The sequence below is a fragment of the Hylobates moloch genome, unplaced genomic scaffold (assembly GCF_009828535.3).
Source record: "Hylobates moloch isolate HMO894 unplaced genomic scaffold, HMol_V3 SCAFFOLD_11, whole genome shotgun sequence".
Lineage (NCBI taxonomy): Eukaryota > Metazoa > Chordata > Mammalia > Primates > Hylobatidae > Hylobates > Hylobates moloch.
The window spans coordinates 73,266,940-73,287,173 of NW_026652286.1; positions in this window are offsets into that span (position 1 = coordinate 73,266,940).

Consider the following 20,234-nt stretch of genomic DNA (forward strand, 5'->3'; position numbering starts at 1 on the left):
TAGTTTACTGAGAATGATGGTTTCCAGTTTCATCCATGTCCCTACAAAGGACATGAACTCATCATTTTTTATGGCTGCATAGTATTCCATGGTGTATATGTGCCACATTTTCTTAATCCAGTCTATTGTTGTTGGACATTTGGGTTGGTTCCAAGTCTTTGCTATTGTGAATAGTGCCGCAATAAACATACGTATGCATGTGTCTTTATAGCAGCATGATTTATACTCCTTTGGGTATATACCCAGTAATGGGATGGCTGGGTCAAATGGTATTTCTAGTTCTAGATCCCTGAGGAATCGCCACACTGACTTCCACAATGGTTGAACTAGTTTACAGTCCCACCAACAGTGTAAAAGTGTTCCTATTTCTCCACATCCTCTCCAGCACCTGTTGTTTCCTGATTTTTTAATGATGGCCATTCTAACTGGTGTGAGATGGTATCTCACTGTGGTTTTGATTTGCATTTCTCTGATGGCCAGTGATGATGAGCATTTCTTCATGTGTTTTCTGGCTGCATAAATGTCTTCTTTTGAGAAGTGTCTGTTCATATCCTTTGCCCACTTTTTGATGGGGTTGTTTGTTTTTTTCTTGTAAATTTGTTTGAGTTCATTGTAGATTCTGGATATTAGCCCTTTGTCAGATGAGTAGGTTGCAAAAATTTTCTCCCATTCTGTAGGTTGCCTGTTCACTCTGATGGTAGTTTCTTTTGCTGTGCAGAAGCTCTTTAGTTTAATGAGATCCCATTTGTCAATTTTGGCTTTTGTTGCCATTGCTTTTGGTGTTTTAGACATGAAGTCCTTGACCACGCCTATGGCCTGAATGGTATTGCCTAGGTTTTCTTGTAGGATTTTAATGGTTTTAGGTCTAACATATAAGTCTTTAATCCATCTTGAATTAATTTTTGTATAAGGTGTAAGGAAGGGATCCAGTTGCAGCTTTCTACATATGGCTAGCCAGTTTTCCCAGCACCATTTATTAAATAGGGAATCCTTTCCCCATTTCTTGTTTTTGTCAGGTTTGTCAAAGATCAAATAGTTGTAGATATGCGGCATCATTTCTGAGGGCTCTGTTCTGTTCCATTGATCTATATCTCTGTTGTGGTACCAGTACCATGCTGTTTTGGTTACTGTAGCCTTGTAGTATAGTTTGAAGTCAGGTAGCGTGATGCCTCCAGCTTTGTTCTTTTGGCTTAGGATTGACTTGGCAATGCGGGCTCTTTTTTGGTTCCATATGAACTTTAAAGTAGTTTTTTCCAAGTCTGTGAAGAAAGTCATTGGTAGCTTGATGGGGATGGCATTGAATCTATAAATTACTTTGGGCAGTATGGCCATTTTCACGATATTGATTCTTCCAACCCATGAGCATGGAATGTTCTTCCATTTGTTTGTATCCTCTTTGATTTCATTGAGCAGTGGTTTGTAGTTCTCCTTGAAGAGGTCCTTCACGTCCCTTGTAAGTTGGATTCCTAGGTATTTTATTCTCTTTGAAGCAATTGTGAATGGGAGTTCACTTATGATTTGGCTCTCTGTTTGTCTGTGATTGGTGTATAAGAATGCTTGTGATTTTTGTACATTGATTTTTTATCCTGAGACTTTGCTGAAGTTGCTAATCAGCTTAAGGAGATTTTGGGCTGAGACAATGGGATTTTCTAGATATACAATCATGTCATCTGCAAACAGGGACAGTTTGACTTCCTCTTTTCCTAATTGAATACCCTTTATTTCCTTCTCCTGCCTGATTGCTCTGGCCAGAACTTCCAGCACTATGTTGAATAGGAGCAGTGAGAGAGGGCATCCCTGTCTTGTGCCAGTTTTCAGAGGGAATGCTTCCAGTTTTTGCCCATTCAGTATGATATTGGCTGTGGGTTTGTCGTAGATAGCTCTTATTATTTTGAGATATGTCCTATCAATACCTAATTTATTGAGAGTTTTTAGCATGAAGGGTTGTTGAATTTTGTCAAAGGCCTTTTCTGCATCTATTGAGATAATCATGTGGTTTTTGTCTTTGGTTCTGTTTATATGCTGGATTACATTTATTGATTTGCGTATGTTGAACCAGCCTTGCATCCCAGGGATGAAGCCCACTTGATCATGGTGTATAAGCTTTTTGATGTGCTGCTGGATTCGGTTTGCCAGTATTTTATTGAGGATTTTTGCATCAATGTTCATCAAGGATATTGGTCTAAAATTCTCTTTTTTGGTTGTGTCTCTGCCTGGCTTTGGTATCAGGATGATGCTGGCTTCATAAAATGTGTTAGGGAGGATTCCCTCTTTTTCTATCAATTGGAATAGTTTCAGAAGGAATGGTACCAGTTCCTCCTTGTACCTCTGGTAGAATTCAGCTGTGAATCCATCAGGTCCTGGACTCTTTTTGGTTGGTAAGCTATTGATTATTGCCACAATTTCAGAACCTGTTATTGGTCTATTCAGAGATTCGACTTCTTCCTGGTTTAGTCTTGGGAGGGTGTATTTGTCGAGGAATTTATCCATTTCTTCTAGATTTTCTAGTTTATTTGCATAGAGGTGTTTGTAGTATTCTCTGATGGTAGATTGTATTTCTGTGGGATCGGTGGTGATATCCCCTTTTTCATTTTTTATTGCATCTATTTGATTCTTCTCTCTTTTCTTCTTTATTAGTCTTGCTAGCGGTCTATCAATTTTGTTGATCTTTTCAAAAAACTAGCTCCTGGATTCATTAATTTTTTGAAGGGTTTTTTGTGTCTCTATTTCCTTCAGTTCTGCTCTGATTTTAGTTATTTCTAGCCTTCTGATAGCTTTTGAATTTGTTTGCTCTTGCTTTTCTAGTTCTTTTAATTGTGATGTTAGGGTGTCAATTTTGGATCTTTCCTGCTTTCTCTTGTGGGCATTTAGTGCTATAAATTTCCCTCTACACACTGCTTTGAATGTGTCCCAGAGATTCTGGTAGGTTGTGTCTTTGTTCTCGTTGGTTTCAAAGAACATCTTTATTTCTGCCTTCATTTCATTATGTACCCAATAGTAATTCAGGAGCAGGTTGTTCAGTTTCCATGTAGTTGAGCGGTTTTGAGTGAGTTTCTTAATCCTGAGTTCTAGTTTGATTGCACTGTGGTCTGAGAGACAGTTTGTTATAATTTCTGTTCTTTTACATTTGCTGAGGAGAGCTTTACTTCCAACTATGTGGTCAATTTTGGAATAGGTGTGGTGTGGTGCTGAAAAAAATGTATATTCTGTTGATTTGGGGTGGAGAGTTCTGTAGATGTCTATTAGGTCCACTTTGTTTAGAGCTGAGTTCAATTCCTGGATATCCTTGTTAACTTTCTGTCTAGATGATCTGTCTAATGTTGACAGTGGGGTGTTAAAATCTCCCATTATTATTGTGTGGGAGTTTAAGTCCCTTTGTAGGTCACTCAGGACTTGCTTTATGAATCTTGGTGCTCCTGTGTTGGGTGCATATATATTTAGGATAGTTAGCTCTTCTTGTTGAATTGATCCCTTTACCATTATGTAATGGCCTTCTTTGTCTCTTTTGATCTTTGTTGGTTTAAAGTCTATTTTGGCAGAGACTAGGATTGCAACCCCTGCCTTTTTTTGTTTTCCATTTGCTTGATAGATCTTCCTCCATCCCTTTATTTTGAGTCTATGTGTGTCTCTGCACGTGAGATGGGTTTCCTGAATACAGCACACTGATGGGTCCTGACTCCTTATCCAGTTTGTCAGTCTGTGTCTTTTAATTGGAGCATTTAGCCCATTTACATTTAACGTTAATATTGTTATGTGTGAATCTGATCCTGTCATTATGATGTTAGTTGGTTATTTTGCTCATTAGTTGATGCAGTTTCTTCCTAGCCTCGATGGTCTTTACAATTTGGCATGTTTTTGCAGTGGCTGGTACCGGTTGTTCCTTTCCATGTTTAGTGCTTCCTTCAGGAGCTCTTTTAGGGCAGGCCTGGTGGTGACAAAATCACTCAGCGTTTGCTTGTCTGTAAAGTATTTTATTTCTCCTTCACTTATGAAGCTTAGTTTGGCGGGATAGCAAATTCTGGGTTGAAAATTCTTTTCTTTAAGAATGTTGAATATCGGCCCCCACTCTCTTCTGGCTTGTAGAGTTTCTGCTGAGAGATCAGCTGTTAGTCTGATGGGCTTCCCTTTGTGGGTAACCCGACCTTTCTCTCTGGCTGCCCTTAACATTTTTTCCTTCATTTCAACTTTGGTGAATCTGACAATTATGTGTCTTGGAGTTGCTCTTCTCGAGGAGTATCTTTGTGGCGTTCTCTGTATTTCCTGAATCTGAATGTTGGCCTGCCTTGCTAGATTGGGGAAGTTCTCCTGGATAATATCTTGCAGAGTGTTTTCCAACTTGGTTCCATTCTCCCCGTCATTTTCAGGTACACCAATCAGACGTAGGTTTGGTCGTTTCACGTAGTCCCAAATTTCTTGGAGGCTTTGTTCATTTCTTTTTATTCTTTTTTCTCTAGACTTCCCTTCTCGCTTCATTTCATTCATTTCATCTTCCATCTGCGATACCCTTTCTTCCAGTTGATCGCATCTGCTACTGAGGCTTCTGCAATCTTCACGTAGTTCTCGAAACTTGGCTTTCAGCTCCTCCATCTCCTTTAAGCCCTTCTCTCCATTGGTTATTCTAGTTATCCATTCTTCTAATTTTTTTTCAAAGTTTTTAACTTCTTTGCTATTGTTTTGAATTTCCTCCCCTAGCTCAGAGTAGTTTGATCGTCTGAAGACTTCTTCTCTCAACTCGTCAAAGTCATCCTCCATCCAGCTTTGTTCCGTTGCTGGTGAGGAACTGCGTTCCTTTGGAGGAGGAGAGGTGCTCTGCTTTTTAGAGTTTCCAGTTTTTCTGCTCTGTTTTTTCCCCATCTTTGCGGTTTTATCTACTTTTGGGCTTTGATGATGGTGATGTACAGATGGGTTTTTGGTGTGGATGTCCTTTCTGTTTGTTAGTTTTCCTTCTACCAGACAGGACCCTCAGCTGCAGGGCTGTTGGAGTTTACTAGAGGTCCACTCCAGACCCTGTTTGGCTGGGTGTCAGCAGCGGTGGCTGCAGAACAGCGGATTTTCGTGAGACCACCAATTCAGCTGTCTGATAGTTCCTCTGGAAGTTTTGTCTCAGAGGAGTACCTGGCCCAGTGAGGTGTCAGTCTTTCCCTTCTGGGGGGGTGCCTCCCAGTTAGGCTGCTCAGGGGTGAGGGACCCACTTTAGGAGGCAGTCTGTCAGTTCTCAGATCTCCAGCTGTGTGCTGGGAGAACCACTACTCTCTTCAAAGCTGTCAGTCAGACAGGGACATTTAAGTCTCTGGAGATTCCTGCTGACTTTTTGTTTGTCTGTGCCCTGCCCCCAGAGGTGGAGCCTACAGAGGCAGACAGGCCTCCTTGAGCTGTGGTGGGCTCCACCCAGTTCCAGCTTCCTGGCTGCTTTGTTTACCTAAGCAAGCCTGGGTAATGGCGGGCGCCCCTCCCCCAGCCTCGCTGCCGCCTTGCAGCTTGATCTCAGACTGCTGTGCTAGCAATCAGCGAGACTCCGTGGGCATAGGACCCTCCGAGCCAGGTGCAGGATACAATCTCCTAGTGTGCCGTTTTCCAGGCCTGTTGGGAAAGCGCAGTATGAGGGTGGGACTGACCCGATTTTCCAGGTGCCGTCTATTACCCCTTTCTTTGACTAGGAAAGGGAACTCCCTGACCCCTTGCGCTTCCCGAGTGAGGCAGTGCCTCGCCCTGCTTCGGCTCGTGCACAGTGCGCTTCACCGACTGTCCTGCACCCACTGTTTGGCACTCCCTAGTGAGATGAAACCGGTACCTCAAGCAGAAATGCAGAAATCACCAGTCTTCTGTGTCGCTGGGGCTGGGAGCTGGAGACCGGAGCTGTTCCTATTCGGCCATCTTGGCTCCCCACCCAGAAAATCATAATTCAATTACAATTGAAGTAAATTTTTCAAGGCTGATGAAAAGGCATATTAACATAAAAGTAATATGTTAAAATTCCAACCGGGACAACTTGTCCAATCAGGAAAGAATTGCTGCCACACCTATAGGTCTAGTGCTAATTACTGGTCACTTGTGATTAATCAATAAGAATGGTGATATTTAACAGACTGAACTAAATTCTTCTGAAGAACTATGCAAGTGTTCATGGGTCAGAATTAAATTTTGACTATAGATTTACATCAGTAGAAATAAACTCTCAGCTTTAAGTTCTGTAGATTCAAAGAATAAGGATGGTCTTCAACTTACAATGAGTTTGGCTTACCATTTTTCAACATTACAATGGTGTGACAGCCATAATCATTCACTAGAAATCAAACTTCAAATTTTGAATTTTTTATCTTTTCCTGGGCTAGTGATATGCAATATGATTTCATTAGGCTGCACTAAATCATCTAACATGAAGCCTATTTTATAACAAAGTGTTAACTATCTCATGTAATTTATTGAATACTGTATTGAAAGTGTTCTAAGTATGTTTAAAGTAGGCCAAGCTAAGCTATGATGTTTGATAGGTTATACGTATTAAACGTATTTTCAATTTCATGATATTTTCAACTTATGATGGGTTTATAACCCCATCATGTCAAAGAGTACCTGTATACTTTTCCAGAGCAAATTAGCCCAAACAGATCTCAGAATTTTATCACACGGTCATAAATTCCAGTTTTGTCCATGAATTCATAAACTTGGCCCTAAAATTTTATGGAAGCTGCCTCTGCTTAATGAACAGAGTTCCTTCCTTCAACTCTTCCAGCTTTCCTTGAAAGCTTTTCTTGTTTGTAAAGATGCATGGTAATTCATAAGTATTTTGAGGATGCAAAATAATCTAGTGGTATACCTTGCATTCTTCAAAATCTGTGAATAATTTCTTTTCTTTTTTTTTCTTTCTTTCCACGCTGGGGTGCAGTGGCTGGATCTCAGCTCACTGCAACCTCTGCCTCCCAGATTCAAGCAATTCTCACATCTCAGCCTCCGGAGTAGCAGGGATTATTACAGGCACATGCCAACACGCCTGGCTAATTTTTGTATTTTTTGGTAGAGACAGGATTTCACTATGTTGTTCAGGCTGGTCTCAAACTCCTGACCTCAAGTGATCCACCTCAGCCTCCCAAAGTGCTGGGATTACAGGCATGAGCCACCACACCCAGCCTAAAATCTGCGAATGACTTCTAAAATTAAAATATTATATTCATTGAATTATTCTACACTAGTTACAAATTTATATTTCTACTCAGCCTGGGGGACTTATTAAATGAAAATTAAATACAGTCTCTCTCTAACTGCCATTTTTTTCAAATATACATATCCAAAGTATGTTTGAACATATGGATGTTTGTCAATAAACTATTGGTGCTTTCAATTTTTTTCAAATCTAGCATGTTAACATATTGTATCAGAAACTTTTGTCCGCAAATGAAAGAAAACCCAAATCACAACTTAAACAGTACAGAGAACTTATTATGTCACATATACCATATATACCAAGGCTCTAGAGTTGGTAATTTCTGAGCTTGATATCATCATCAATAACTTAAGTTCTTCCCATTTTCCATTTTGCCATCCTCAGAAAATTGGCCCTGTCCTCAGTCAAGCCCAGTCAAGCTAGCTACCACATTTTCAGGAGAGGAAAAGTCTGTTTCTTCCTCAGGGTTTCTTTTTATGTGAAAACATTTTTTGAAAATAAAAAGCCAACAATACTCCTTTTTTATATATCTCACTGGCCAAAATTGTATCACCTACCAATTCCTAAAACAAACACTGGCAAGGGGAATGAGAGTAGCAAACTGGCTTAGGCTAATTAGGATTTATTCCTGAGTTGGGGATATGATCACCTTCTCTGAGCGAACTATTGATTTCATTAACAACAACAACAAAAGTGAAAAAAGGACATGTGTCAGCTACCACTGTCTTGACAGATCATTTGAGCCAATCAAGATTTAGGAAGTTGAAACTCTCAGAGCAGCTTGGTTGATTTCCTTGATATTAGTTATTTACTACTGTTTACTAAAAGTCTACTTTGTGTCATACTCTTTACTAACCACTTTACCTAACAATATCATAGCATTAAAATAAACCAAGTCCTTATTCTCTAATTCAACTACTTCCAATTATACCGTAAATTCCTTATGATCACATACAGGAATAGAAGGAAAGATTTCAACCTTGATTCCTTCCTTTCTTGTACCAGGTAGCTAGTTTCACATGCAGAAATCTCAAGAAAGTCTCTATTCAATAATGATGTCAAAGAAGATACAAACAGCTTTTTCTTCTCTTCTAAAAAAACTCGAAACATCTTTGACTTTCTTTCTTTGCAGGCTTTCCATCTGTGGCAAGTGAACTACTTTTTCTGTGTTTGAACCAAAAGTTTCCAATCTGTTATCATCAGTTGGTTAGGTTGGATTAATTTATGCAGGCCGGCAAATCTTATAAAATATTTTTTGCCAGAAACCTTAGACAAATCATAGCATTTGACTGCAGGTTTCATGAGACATGCCCTTGGAACAGGGAAGAGAGAAAAGAATTATTAAGGCAGGAGTCTAGAAAAAGCCTATGTTTACAAGCATTCCTTTGCAAGTGGAAAGAGACCATCCAAAAGTGTATCGCATAGCTATTTCTTGCAATTAAAAACACACAACATATCTCTAACTCCTATAATTAGACTTGGCATGTTTCTTTTTCTCATAAAATGTCAGAATCGTGGAATTCCTGAGATCATCTGGAAAACAATACACAAAAAGAATATGACAAATGTTCTTTATCTTCAAAATAAACATATTACATGTAAACCATCTGAGAAGGAAAAACATGCAAGCTGGATCCAAGTTTCCCCAAACATCTTACAATTTAAATGAGGGTAACCACTGATAGACTATGTATTGTAAAAAGATACTAGTACTTCTCAGGAAATTTACAATTCAGGAACACAACTTATAAAATACCATTAAAATGCTGTCTTCTATTCATACAGTGAAAACCTATAGAGCTATTTTGAAAAAACAAAAACCAAGAAAGCTCTTTATGTCCTTGATATAGTAAGGTCTCTAAATATATAGCAAATAGAGAGAGAAAGGGAGATCAGTACAGTGTGTATATTATGACACCATTTGTAAAACATTATCTGTGTTCATCATTTTCTTATATATGTATAAAATAACTCAGAAGGGATAAAAAAAAAAAAAAGAGGGGCTGGGCGTGGTGGCTCACACCTGTAATCCCAGCATTTTGGGAGGCTGAGGCGGGCAGATCACGAGGTCAGGAGATCGAGACCAACCTGGCTAACATGGTGAAACCCTGTCTCTACTAAAAATACAAAAAAAAAATTAGCCAGGCGTGGTGGTGGGCGCCTGTAGTCCCAGCTACTCGGGAGGCTGAGACAGGAGAATGGCGTGAACCTGGGAGGTGGAGGTTGCAGTGAGCCAAGATCACACCACTGCACTCCAGACGGCAACAGAGTGAGACACTGTCTCAAAAAAAAAAAAAAGAAAGAAAGAAACTAGGGGTGAGGGACATGGTAGAAACAGGGCAGAAGATGAACAAGAAAAAATGAATGACATGTTGCTATATAGGTTGTATATTTTGCTGGATTTTATATCATGTAAATGTACTATCTATTCAAAAATGAATTTGAAAATTCTCAGAATCCAGCTTCTACAAAAACAGAGTAAATGTGCTTTTCCCAATTCCTCCTACTAAGTACAAGTGAAAACCCTGGACATTCTAAAGCCACTCTGGAAAGGGAGAGAAGAAGGCACATCAGTTAAGGCGGAGGCCTTCGGAAAGCCTGGACTTCTACACCCACCTAATGGAAACAGGGCACCCCCACCCCTCCTTGCTGGGGTGGTGTCAGAGGAGGCAGAGTGAAGAGTTAGGACTTTCATCAGCAATTCATGGTAACAAAACTGCATCCCTCCTCACCCCCCTTTGTGTGCAATGGATGACGTGTAGTGAGTAGTGGTGAGATGCCTCTTTTCCTCCAAGCCAGGGTGAAATCAGCAATGACCTAATGAGGAGCTTGGACCATACCCATTCAGCAGTAACAAAAAGTTCCTCCTCCCCTGTGTCAATAAAGACCTAGACTTCTACCCCCACCTGGCAATAACAAGATAGCATCCTCCTACGAGAGGAGTGTCAGAAAAACTTGCTATAACATAAGATTTAAAATAAGATCCAGAGATGGGGCCAAGATGGTTAATTAGAAGCAGCTGCAGTGTGTGACACTCTTCGAAAGGAATAAAAAGGAGGAGTGAACACCGCACCTTTCACTGAAATATCCAGGTACTTGCATTGGAACTGATCAGGGAAATAACCTGACTCACAGAGAACCGAGAAAAGCAGGGTGGGCAATGACTCACCAGGAGCCACACAGAGCCAAGAGAACCCCCACCTCCAGCCAAGGGAAGCAGTGAGTGAATGTGCAACCCTGGGAAACCATGCTTCTCCCATGGATCTTTGTAACCCCTGGGTCAGGAGATCCCCTCATGAGCCCACTCCACCTCGGCCTTGGGTCTGACACACAGAGCTGTGTGGAGTCACACAGCTCTCCCAAAGAGCAGCTACTGAGGCACACATAGAGACCCAGGAGCTTTCAATACTCCAGTCCCAGGATTCCTAACAAAAGTAATTGCAACTCAGGCAGGGCAGGAGGTCTGCACATACCCCTAGGAAGGGGGTTGAATCCAGGGGGCCAAGCAGCACCTGTCTGCAGGTCCCACCTCCATAGCAGCTCACAAGACAAGACCCACTGGCTTGGAATTCAGCCAGCCACCAGCAACAGGGTGGAGCCTGCCTGAGAAGAGACAAAGCCCCTGGGGGAAAGGGTGGGCCACCATCTTTGCTGTTTGGTCAAATCAGGCGTTCCAGTCTGCAGGCTTTGGAGAGTCCAAATGGTCCAGACAAAGATGGGTCTCCCCAGCTCCTTTGCCAGAAAGTGGCCAGACTGCTTCTTTAAGCAGGATCCCTATCCATTCCTCCTCACTGGGCAGGACCTCCCAGCCAGGGCATCCAGGCGCCCCCACCCACCAGAGCTCTGATCTTGCCCTGGGACAAAGTGCTGGGGGCCAGGGACAGGCCACCAGCTTCGTTGTTTGGACAACTTAGCTGTTCCAGACTGCGGGCTTTGGACAGTCCAGGCCAACAGGGACAGAGCCAGTTTCCCAGCACGGTGTGACTTTTTTATCGAGGTGTGGCCAGACTGCCTCTTTAAATGGGACCCTGATCCAGTCCTCCTCCTAGAGCAGGTCCTCCCAGCTGGGGCCTCTGGCCACCCCTAACTGTATTCTACGAACAGAGTTCTGATTTCTCCCTGGGATGAAGTGCCTGGTGGGAGGGGCAAGCTGCCACCTTTGTTGTTTAGATGACTCACTCAGCTGTTCCAGACTGCAGGATCTGGGGAGTCCAAGCCAACCCAGGCAGAGGTGGTTCCCCAATATGGCACAGTTCTTTTGTCAAGCTGTGGCCAGGCTGCTTCTTTAAGTGGGACCCTGATCCATTTCTTCTCACTGGGAGGGTCCTCCCAGTTGGGGCACCTGGCCACCACTGCTTGTGTTTTAGGGCCATCAGAGTTCTAATTTCTCCCTGGGAGAGAGTGCCACCACCTTTGCTGTTTGGGCATCTCAGCCAGTCTAGCCTGCAGGCCTTGGAGAGCCCAAACAGATCAGAAGCTGAAGGGATCCCCAAAACCAGACAGCTGCTCTACCAACATGCAGCCAGAATGCTTCTTTAAAGAGGTCTGTGATCCAGTTCTTTCTGCATGGGTGAGATCTCCCAACTGGGGTCTCTAGCCACCTCCTACAGGTGCATTAGGGCCAACAACATGTCAGCACCCCCTGAGACAGAACTTCCAGAGGAAGAGGCAGGCTGCCATCTTTGCTGTTTTGTAGGCTACGCTGGTGATTCCTCCAGGTATTAGAAAAACTGAGGTGAGTAGGGTCTGGAGCGGACACTCAGCAAACTGCAGCAGCCATACCAAAGAGTGGCCAGAGTATTAAAAGAAAAAACAAATAGCAACAAAAACACAAGAACCCCATCCAAAGGTAAGCAACCTCAAAGACTGAAGGTAGATTAGCCCAGAAATATGAGAAATAATCAGCACAAAAACAGTGAAAACTCAAAAAGCCATCATGCCCCCTTTCCTCCAAATGACCGCAACACCTCTCCAGCAAGGACGTAGAACTGGGCTGAAGCTGAGATGGCTGAAATGACAGAAGTAGTCTTCAGAACGTGGATAAAAATGAACTTTGCTGAGCTAAAAGAGCACATTGTAACCCCAGGCAAGGAAGCTAAGAATCATGATAAAACAATACAGGAGCTGACAGCCAAAATCGCCAGTATAGAGAGGAACATAACCAACCTGATAGAGCTAAAAAACACACTACTTGTTCTTCACAATGCAATCACTACCATTAATAGCAGAATAGACCAAGCAGAGCAAAGAATCTCAGAGCTTAAAGACTGTCTTTCTGAAATAAGACAGGCAGACAAGAATAGAGAAAAAAAATGAAAAAGAAAACCTGTAAAAAATATGGGATTATGTAAAGATACTGAAGCTACGACTGATTGGGGTACCAGAAAGAGATAGGGAGAATGGAACTAATTTAGAAAATATATTTCAGGATATTATCCAGGAAACTTCCCCAACCTAGCTAGACAGGCCAACATTCAAATTCAGGAAATCCAGAGAACCTAGTAAGATACTCCACAAGAAGTTCATATCCAAGACAAATAATCATCAGATTCTTCATGGTCAAAATGAAAGAAAAAATAAGGGCAGTCAGAGAGAAAGGCCAGTTCACCTACAAAGCGAAGCCCATCAGGCTAACAGTGGACTTCTCATGGAAACCCTACAAGCCAGAAGAGATTGAGGGTCAATATTCAACATTCTTAAGAAAAAGAAATTCCAAGTCAGAATTTTGTATCCAACCAAACTAAGCTTCATAAGCGCAGGAGAAATAAGATCCATTTCAGACAAGCAAATGCTGAGGGAATTTGTTACCACCAGACCTACCTTACAAGAGATCCTGAAAGAAGCACTAAATACAGAAAGGAAAACCCAGCCAGGCATGGTGGCTCACGCCTGTAATCCCAGCACTTTGGGAGGCCGAGGTGAGCAGATCATGAGGTCAGCAGATCGAGACCATCCTGGCTAACATGGTGAAACCCCGTCTCTACTAAAAATTAGCCGGTCGTGGTGGTGGGCGCCTACAGTCCCAGCTGCTCGAGAGGTTGAGGCAGGAGAATGGCTTGATCCCAATGGGCGCAGCTTGCAGTGAGCTGAGATCGCGCCACTGCACTCCAACCTGGGCAACAGAGCGAGACTTAGCCTCGAAAAAAAAGAAAAAAAAAAAGAAAGGAAAAACCATTACCATCCCCTACAAAAACACACTGAAGTACACAGACCAGTGAAACTATTAAGCAACCACATGAACAAGTCTGCAAAATAACCAGCTAGCATCATGATGACCAGCTAGCATCATGATGACAGGATCATATCCACACATAACAGTGATAACCCTAAACATAAATGGGCTAAATGCCCCAATTAAAAAAACACAGGATAGCAAGTTGGATAAAAACCCAAAACCCATTAGTACATTGTCTTCAAGAGACCCATCTCACATGCAAAGACACACATACTCTAAATAAAGGGATGGAGGAAAATGTACCAAGAAAATGGAAAACAGAAAGCAGCAGGCGTTTTGATCCTAGTTTCTGACAAAAAAAGACTTTAAACCAACAAAGACCAAAATAGACAAAGAAGGGCATCACATAAAGGGTTCAATTCGACAAGAACAGCTAACTATCCTAAATATATATGCAGCCAATACAAGAGCACCCAGATTCATACAGCAAGCTCTTAGAATCCATCAAAGAGACTTAGACTCCCAAACAACAATAGTGGGAGACTTTAACACCCCATTGACAATATTAGACAGATCATCAAGACAGAGAATTTAAAAAGATATTCAGGACCTGAACTCAGCTCTGGATCAAATGAACCTGATAGATAGCTACAGAAGTCCCCACTCCAAAACAACAGAATATACATTTTTCTCATCACCACATGGCACTTACTCTAAAACGGATCGCATAATCAGAAGTAAACACTCTTCAACAAATGCAAAAGAACTGAAATCATAACAGTCTCTCAGACCACAGTGCAATCAAATTAGAACTCAAGATTAAGAAATTCACTGAAAACCATGCAATTACATGGAAATTCAATGACCTGATCCTGAGTGACTTTGGAGTAAATAATGAAATTAAGGCTGGGCATGGTGGCTCATGCCTGTAATCCCAGCACTTTGGGAGGCTGAGGTGGGCGGGTCACCTGAGGTCAGGAGTTTGAGACCAGCCTGGCCAACATGGTGAAACCCTATCTCTACTAAAAATACAAAAATTAGCTTGGTGGGGTGGTACGCACCTATAATCCCAGCTACTTGGGAGGCTAAGGTGGAAGCATTGTTTGAGCTCAGGAGGTGGAGGTTGAAATGAGCAGAGATTGGGACACTGAACTCCAGCCTGGGTGACAGAGCAAGACTCTGTCTCAAAAAACAACAGCAACAGCAACAACAACAACAAACCACAAGCAGAAATGTTAAAGGGGATATTACCATTGACCCCACAGAAATGCAAACAAGCATCAGAGAATATTATCAACACCTCTATACACATAAACTAGAAAATCTAAAAGAAATACATAAATTACTAGACACATACACTCTTCTAAGATTGAACCAGGAAGAAACAGAATCCCTGAATAGACCAATAATGAGTTCTGAAATTGAGGCAATAATAGCCTGCCAACCAAAAAAAGCCCAGGACCAGATGGATTCACAGCTGAATTCTGCCAGACATACAAAGAAGAGCTATTAACATTACTACTGAAACTATTCCAAAAGAATTAAAGAGGGGGACTCCTCTCTAATTCATTCTATAAGGCCAGCATTATCCCGATACCCAAAACTGGCAGAGATACAACCAAAAATGAAGACTTCAGGCCAATATCCTTGATGACCATTGATGTAGAAATTCTCAACAAAATACTGGCAAACTGAATCCAGCAGCACATCAAAAAGCTTATCCACCACGATCAAGTTGGCTTCATTCCTGGGATGCAAGGTTGGTTCATCATCTGCAAATCAATAAATGGGATTCATCACATAAACAGAACTGAAGACAAAACCCACATGATTATCTCAACAGATGCAGAAAAGGCCTTTGATAAAAATTCAACATCCTTTCAAACTAAAAACTCTCAATAAACTAGCTATTGAAGTAATATACCTCAAAATAATAAGAGCCATATATAGCAAACCCACAGTCAGTATTATACTGAATGGGCAATAGCTAGAAGCATTCCCCTTGAAAACCAGCACAAGACAAGGATACCACCACTCCATTCAACATAGTATTGGAAGTTCTTAGGGCAATCAAGTAAGAGAAAGAAGTAAAGGGCATCCATACAGGAAGAGAGGAAGTCAAACTGTCTTTGTTTGCAGATGACATGATCCTGTATCTAGAAAACCCCCTAGTCTAAGCCCACAAGCTTCTTAAGCTGATAAGCAACTTCAGCAAAGTCTCACGACACAAAATCAATGTGCAAAAATTGCTAGCATTCCCATAAATCAACAACAGGCAAGCCGAGAGCCAAATCTCGAATGAACTCCCATTCATGATTACCAAAAAAAGAATAAAATACTTAAGAATACAGCTAACAAGGAAAGTGAAGGACCTCTTCAAAGAGAACTACAAACCACTGCTCAAAGAAATCAGAGGTGACACATACAAATGGAAAAACATTCCATGCTAATGGCTAAAAAGAATCAATATCATGAAAATGGCCATACTACCCACAGCAGTTTATAAATTCAATGCTATTCCCATTAAAGTACCATTGACATTGCTCAGCAGAATTAGAAAAAACTATTTCAAAATTTATATAGCACCAAAAACAAGTCTGAATAGCTAAGGCTATCCTAAGGAAAAGGAACAAAGCTGGAGGCATCATGCTACCTGACTTCAAACTATAATGCAGGGCTACAGTAACCAAATAGTATGGTACTGGTACAAGAATAGACACATAGACCAATGGAAGAGAATAGAGAACCCAGAAATAAGACCACACACCTACAACTGTCTGATCTTCAACAAACCTGACAAAAACAAGCAATGGGGAAAAAAATCCCTATTTAATAAATGGCAGTGGGAGAACTGGCTAGCCACATGCAGAAAATTGAAACTGGATCCCTCCCTTACCCCATACCCAAAACTCAACTCAGGATGGTTTATGACTTAAATGTGAAACCCAAAACTATAAAAACCCTAGAAGAAAACTTAGGCAATACTATTCAGGACATAGGCGTAGGCAAAAATTTCATGATGAAGACACCATAAGCAATTGCAACAAAAGCAAAAATGGACAAATGGGATGTAATTAAACTTAACAGCTTCTGTATGGCAAAAGAAACTATCAACAGAGTAAACAGACAACCAGAGAAAATTTTGCAATCTACGCATCTGACAAAGGTCTAGTATCCAGCATTTATAAGGATCTTAAACAAATTTACAAGAAAATACACAAACAACCTCATTAAAAAGTGGGCAAAGAACATGAACAGGCACTTTTCAAAAGAAGATACACATGTGGCCAACAAACATATGAAAAATAACTCGACATCACTGATCATGAGAGAAATGCAAATCAAAACCACAATGAGATACCATCTCACACCAGTCAGAATGGCTACTATTAAAAAGCCAAAAAACAACAGATCCTGGTGAGGTTGTAGAGAACAAGGAACACTTTTACATTGTTGGTGGGAGGATAGATTAGTTCAACCATGTGGAAGACAGTGTGGCAATTCCTCAAAGACCTAGAAGCAGAAATACCATTTGACCCAGCAATTCTATTACTGGGTATGTACTGAAAGGAATATAAATTGTTCTATTATAAAGACACATGCATGCATATGTTCATTTGCAGCACTATTCACAATAGTAAAGACATGGAATCAACCTAAATGCCCATCAATGATAGACCGGATAAAGAAAATGTGGTACATTTAAACCATGGAAAACTATGCAGCCATAAAAAGCAACAAGATCATGTCCTTTGCACAAACATGGAGGGAGTTGGAGGCCATTGTCCTTAGCAAACTAAAGCAGAAATAAAAAATCAAATATTGCATGTTCTCATTTTTAAGTGGGTGCTAAATTATAAGAACACATGGGCACATGGGGGGAACAACACACACTGGGGCCTGTTGGAGGGAAGGGGTAGGAGGAGAGAGGGGATCAAGAAGAATAGCTAATGGATGCTGGGCTTAACACCTAGGTGATGGAATGATCTGTGTAACAAATCACCATGGCACACATTTACCTATGTAAGAACCCTGCACATTCTGCACATGTACCTCTGAACTTAAAATAAAAGTAGGAAATAAAAAATAAAATAATAAGATACCGAAATGTAAAACATAACACCTCAAATATACATATTTCAATTGAAAATTACTCATCACACCAAAAACCAGGAAGATCACAAAGTGAATTGGAAAAAACAACCAAAAGACACCAACACCATGATGATGGTAATGTTAGAATTATCTGGTAAGCATTTTAAAGCAGACATCATAAATATGCTCCACGAGCAGTCATGAGCATGCTTGAAACAAAGGAAAAAAATGAGTCTAAACATAGAAAGTGTTGGAAAAGAAATAAAATACATTTTAAAAGAACAAAATGGAAATTTTAAAGGTAACAAATACAGTAATACAGTTAAAAAATCACACACACACAACAGATGAGCTCAACAGCATAATGGAGAGGAAATGAAAATCAGTGAAATTAAAGCTAGAACAACAGAAATTGTCCAATGTAAAAAAAAAAAAAAGAAAGAAAATAAGCTGAAAAATAAATAATTAGAACCTCAGAAATTTGTGGGACTATAAGAAAAGATTTAACATTTATGTCATCAAGTTCAAGAAAAAGAAGAGAAAGAAAGTAGTGCTAAAAAAGTATTCCAAGAAATAATGACAAAAATTTTTCCAAATTTGTCAAGAGACATAAACCTACAGATTCAAGAGGCTGAACAAATCTCCTATAGAATCAAACCTAAATAAATCCATACCAAAATACATCAAAGTCAATCTTCTGAAAACTAAAACCAAAAAAATAAAAAATAAATTTAAAAAACCTTGAAAGCAGAAAAAGAGAAACAATGCATCATATCATAAGGGGATAAGGGGAAAACATTCTAGCGAATGTTTTCACTAGTAACCATGGGGCCCTGAAAGCTATGTCATGGCAGTTTTTTAAGTGCTGAAAGAAAAGGACTGGCAACCCAGAATTCTATATCTAATTCAACTATCTCTTAAAAATGAAAGAAAAATCAGGGCATTCTCAGATGAAAGAAAACTCTCTTTGTCACCAGCAGAACTATCCTAAATGAACATCCTAAGGAATTTCTCTAAACAGAAAAAAATGTATAAAAGTAAGAATCTTAGAATATCAAGAAAGGAAAAAGAACATACAAAAAGCAAAAATATGGGTAAATTCAATATACTCTCATTATCTTCTAGAGTTTTTGATATTATGTGTGATATTTGAAACAAAAAATATAACAGTTAGTACCAAAATATTTAAGACTATTATATTAAGAGATTGAGAGAATGAGAATAAAAGTATGATTTCTATACTTTAAAACTGGTAAAATTCCAACACTGGTAGACTTGGCTAAGTTATGTTTATATAACATAATACCCAGAGAAAGAACTAAAATGATATACAATAAGATACACTCTAAACACCATAGGTCAATCAAAATGGAATTCTAAAAACAATGTTCAAGTAGCCCACAGGAAGATGGAAACAAAAGCAAACAGAGGGACAAAAACTGGAAAGAACAAATGGAAAATAAAAATAAAATGGGAGATCTACATCGAACATACCAATAACTACATTAAACATAAATGGTCTAAATAGACCAATTAAAAGAAATTGGGAAAGTGGATAAGAATAACATGACACAATTACAAGCTGTCTACAAAAGTTACTTCGTATAATGATATATATATATGGGTTGAAAGTTAAGAATGGAAAATGATATACTATGCCAACATTAATCAAAAAAAATTAGGAGTGGCTATATTAATATCAGATAAAGTACATTTCAAAGCAAAGGAAATTACCAAAAACAGAGATATTGCCTAATGATAAAAGAGTCAATACACCAAGAAGATATAGCAATCCTGAATGTGTATGCACCAAATGGCAGAGTGGTAAAATATGTAAAGCAAACACTGATATAACTGAAAGGAGAAATAGAAAAATCACAGTTATAGTTAGGGACTTCAACACCCCTCTCTCAACAACTGATAGAAAAACTAGACAGAATCAACAAGGATATAGAAGTACTCAACAATGCCATCAGCTAACAGGATCTAATGTGTTGTTGCTGCACCCAACAAAAGCAAACACGTTCTTTTCAAGCACCCATTGTAACACGTGGTCCAAAGCGGACCATATCTGTGATACAATACTTATTTATGTGTCTGTCTCCTCTGTAAGACAGAACTTTTTAAGGGCACATATTCCAGTTTACCCATCAGTGTATCTCCAGAGGCAAAAGTATACCTATGCATAGGAGTCACTGAATAATACTTTAATAAGCCAGTTTAATGAACAGTGTATTTAATAAGTTGCAGAAAAGAATAAACTATGAAACTATCCTATAATCTTTAATTTTTAAAACATCCAAGCAAAGTGTTAAAGGATTTAAAAACTTTGATTCTGGATAACAATAAACATTATTTATTTTCTGTTATCAAAATATTTTTAGTACTTAGATAGCAAGAAAACTTCAATTTTATTTAAACTTTATTCCCAAAAGAATATTCCTTGTAACTCACCTTCCAGTATAGCTAGATAAGTCTCTATTACATTGAGTCTCCTGCAGATACCAACTTTAAACTCTGCACAAAATACAAAACAAAACAAAAAAGACAAAAAGTTCCCTGAAGTTACTAGAGAGTAATGAAAAGAAAGAGGGAAGTCAACATTTGGATAAAGAAAAAGGAAACTTCAGGAATATGTTTTCTGTTTTTACGGCTTTTAGCCTGAGGCTGCAGGCAGGCAATGCCTAGTGGAATTGCTAAAACTTTTTATAGAAAGCCTATATATGGTCCTTCTAAACTGAAGAAGAGGAAGTTTGAGAAACTATAGCAACTGCAAAGTGAGGAGGAATTCCAGAAAAGAGA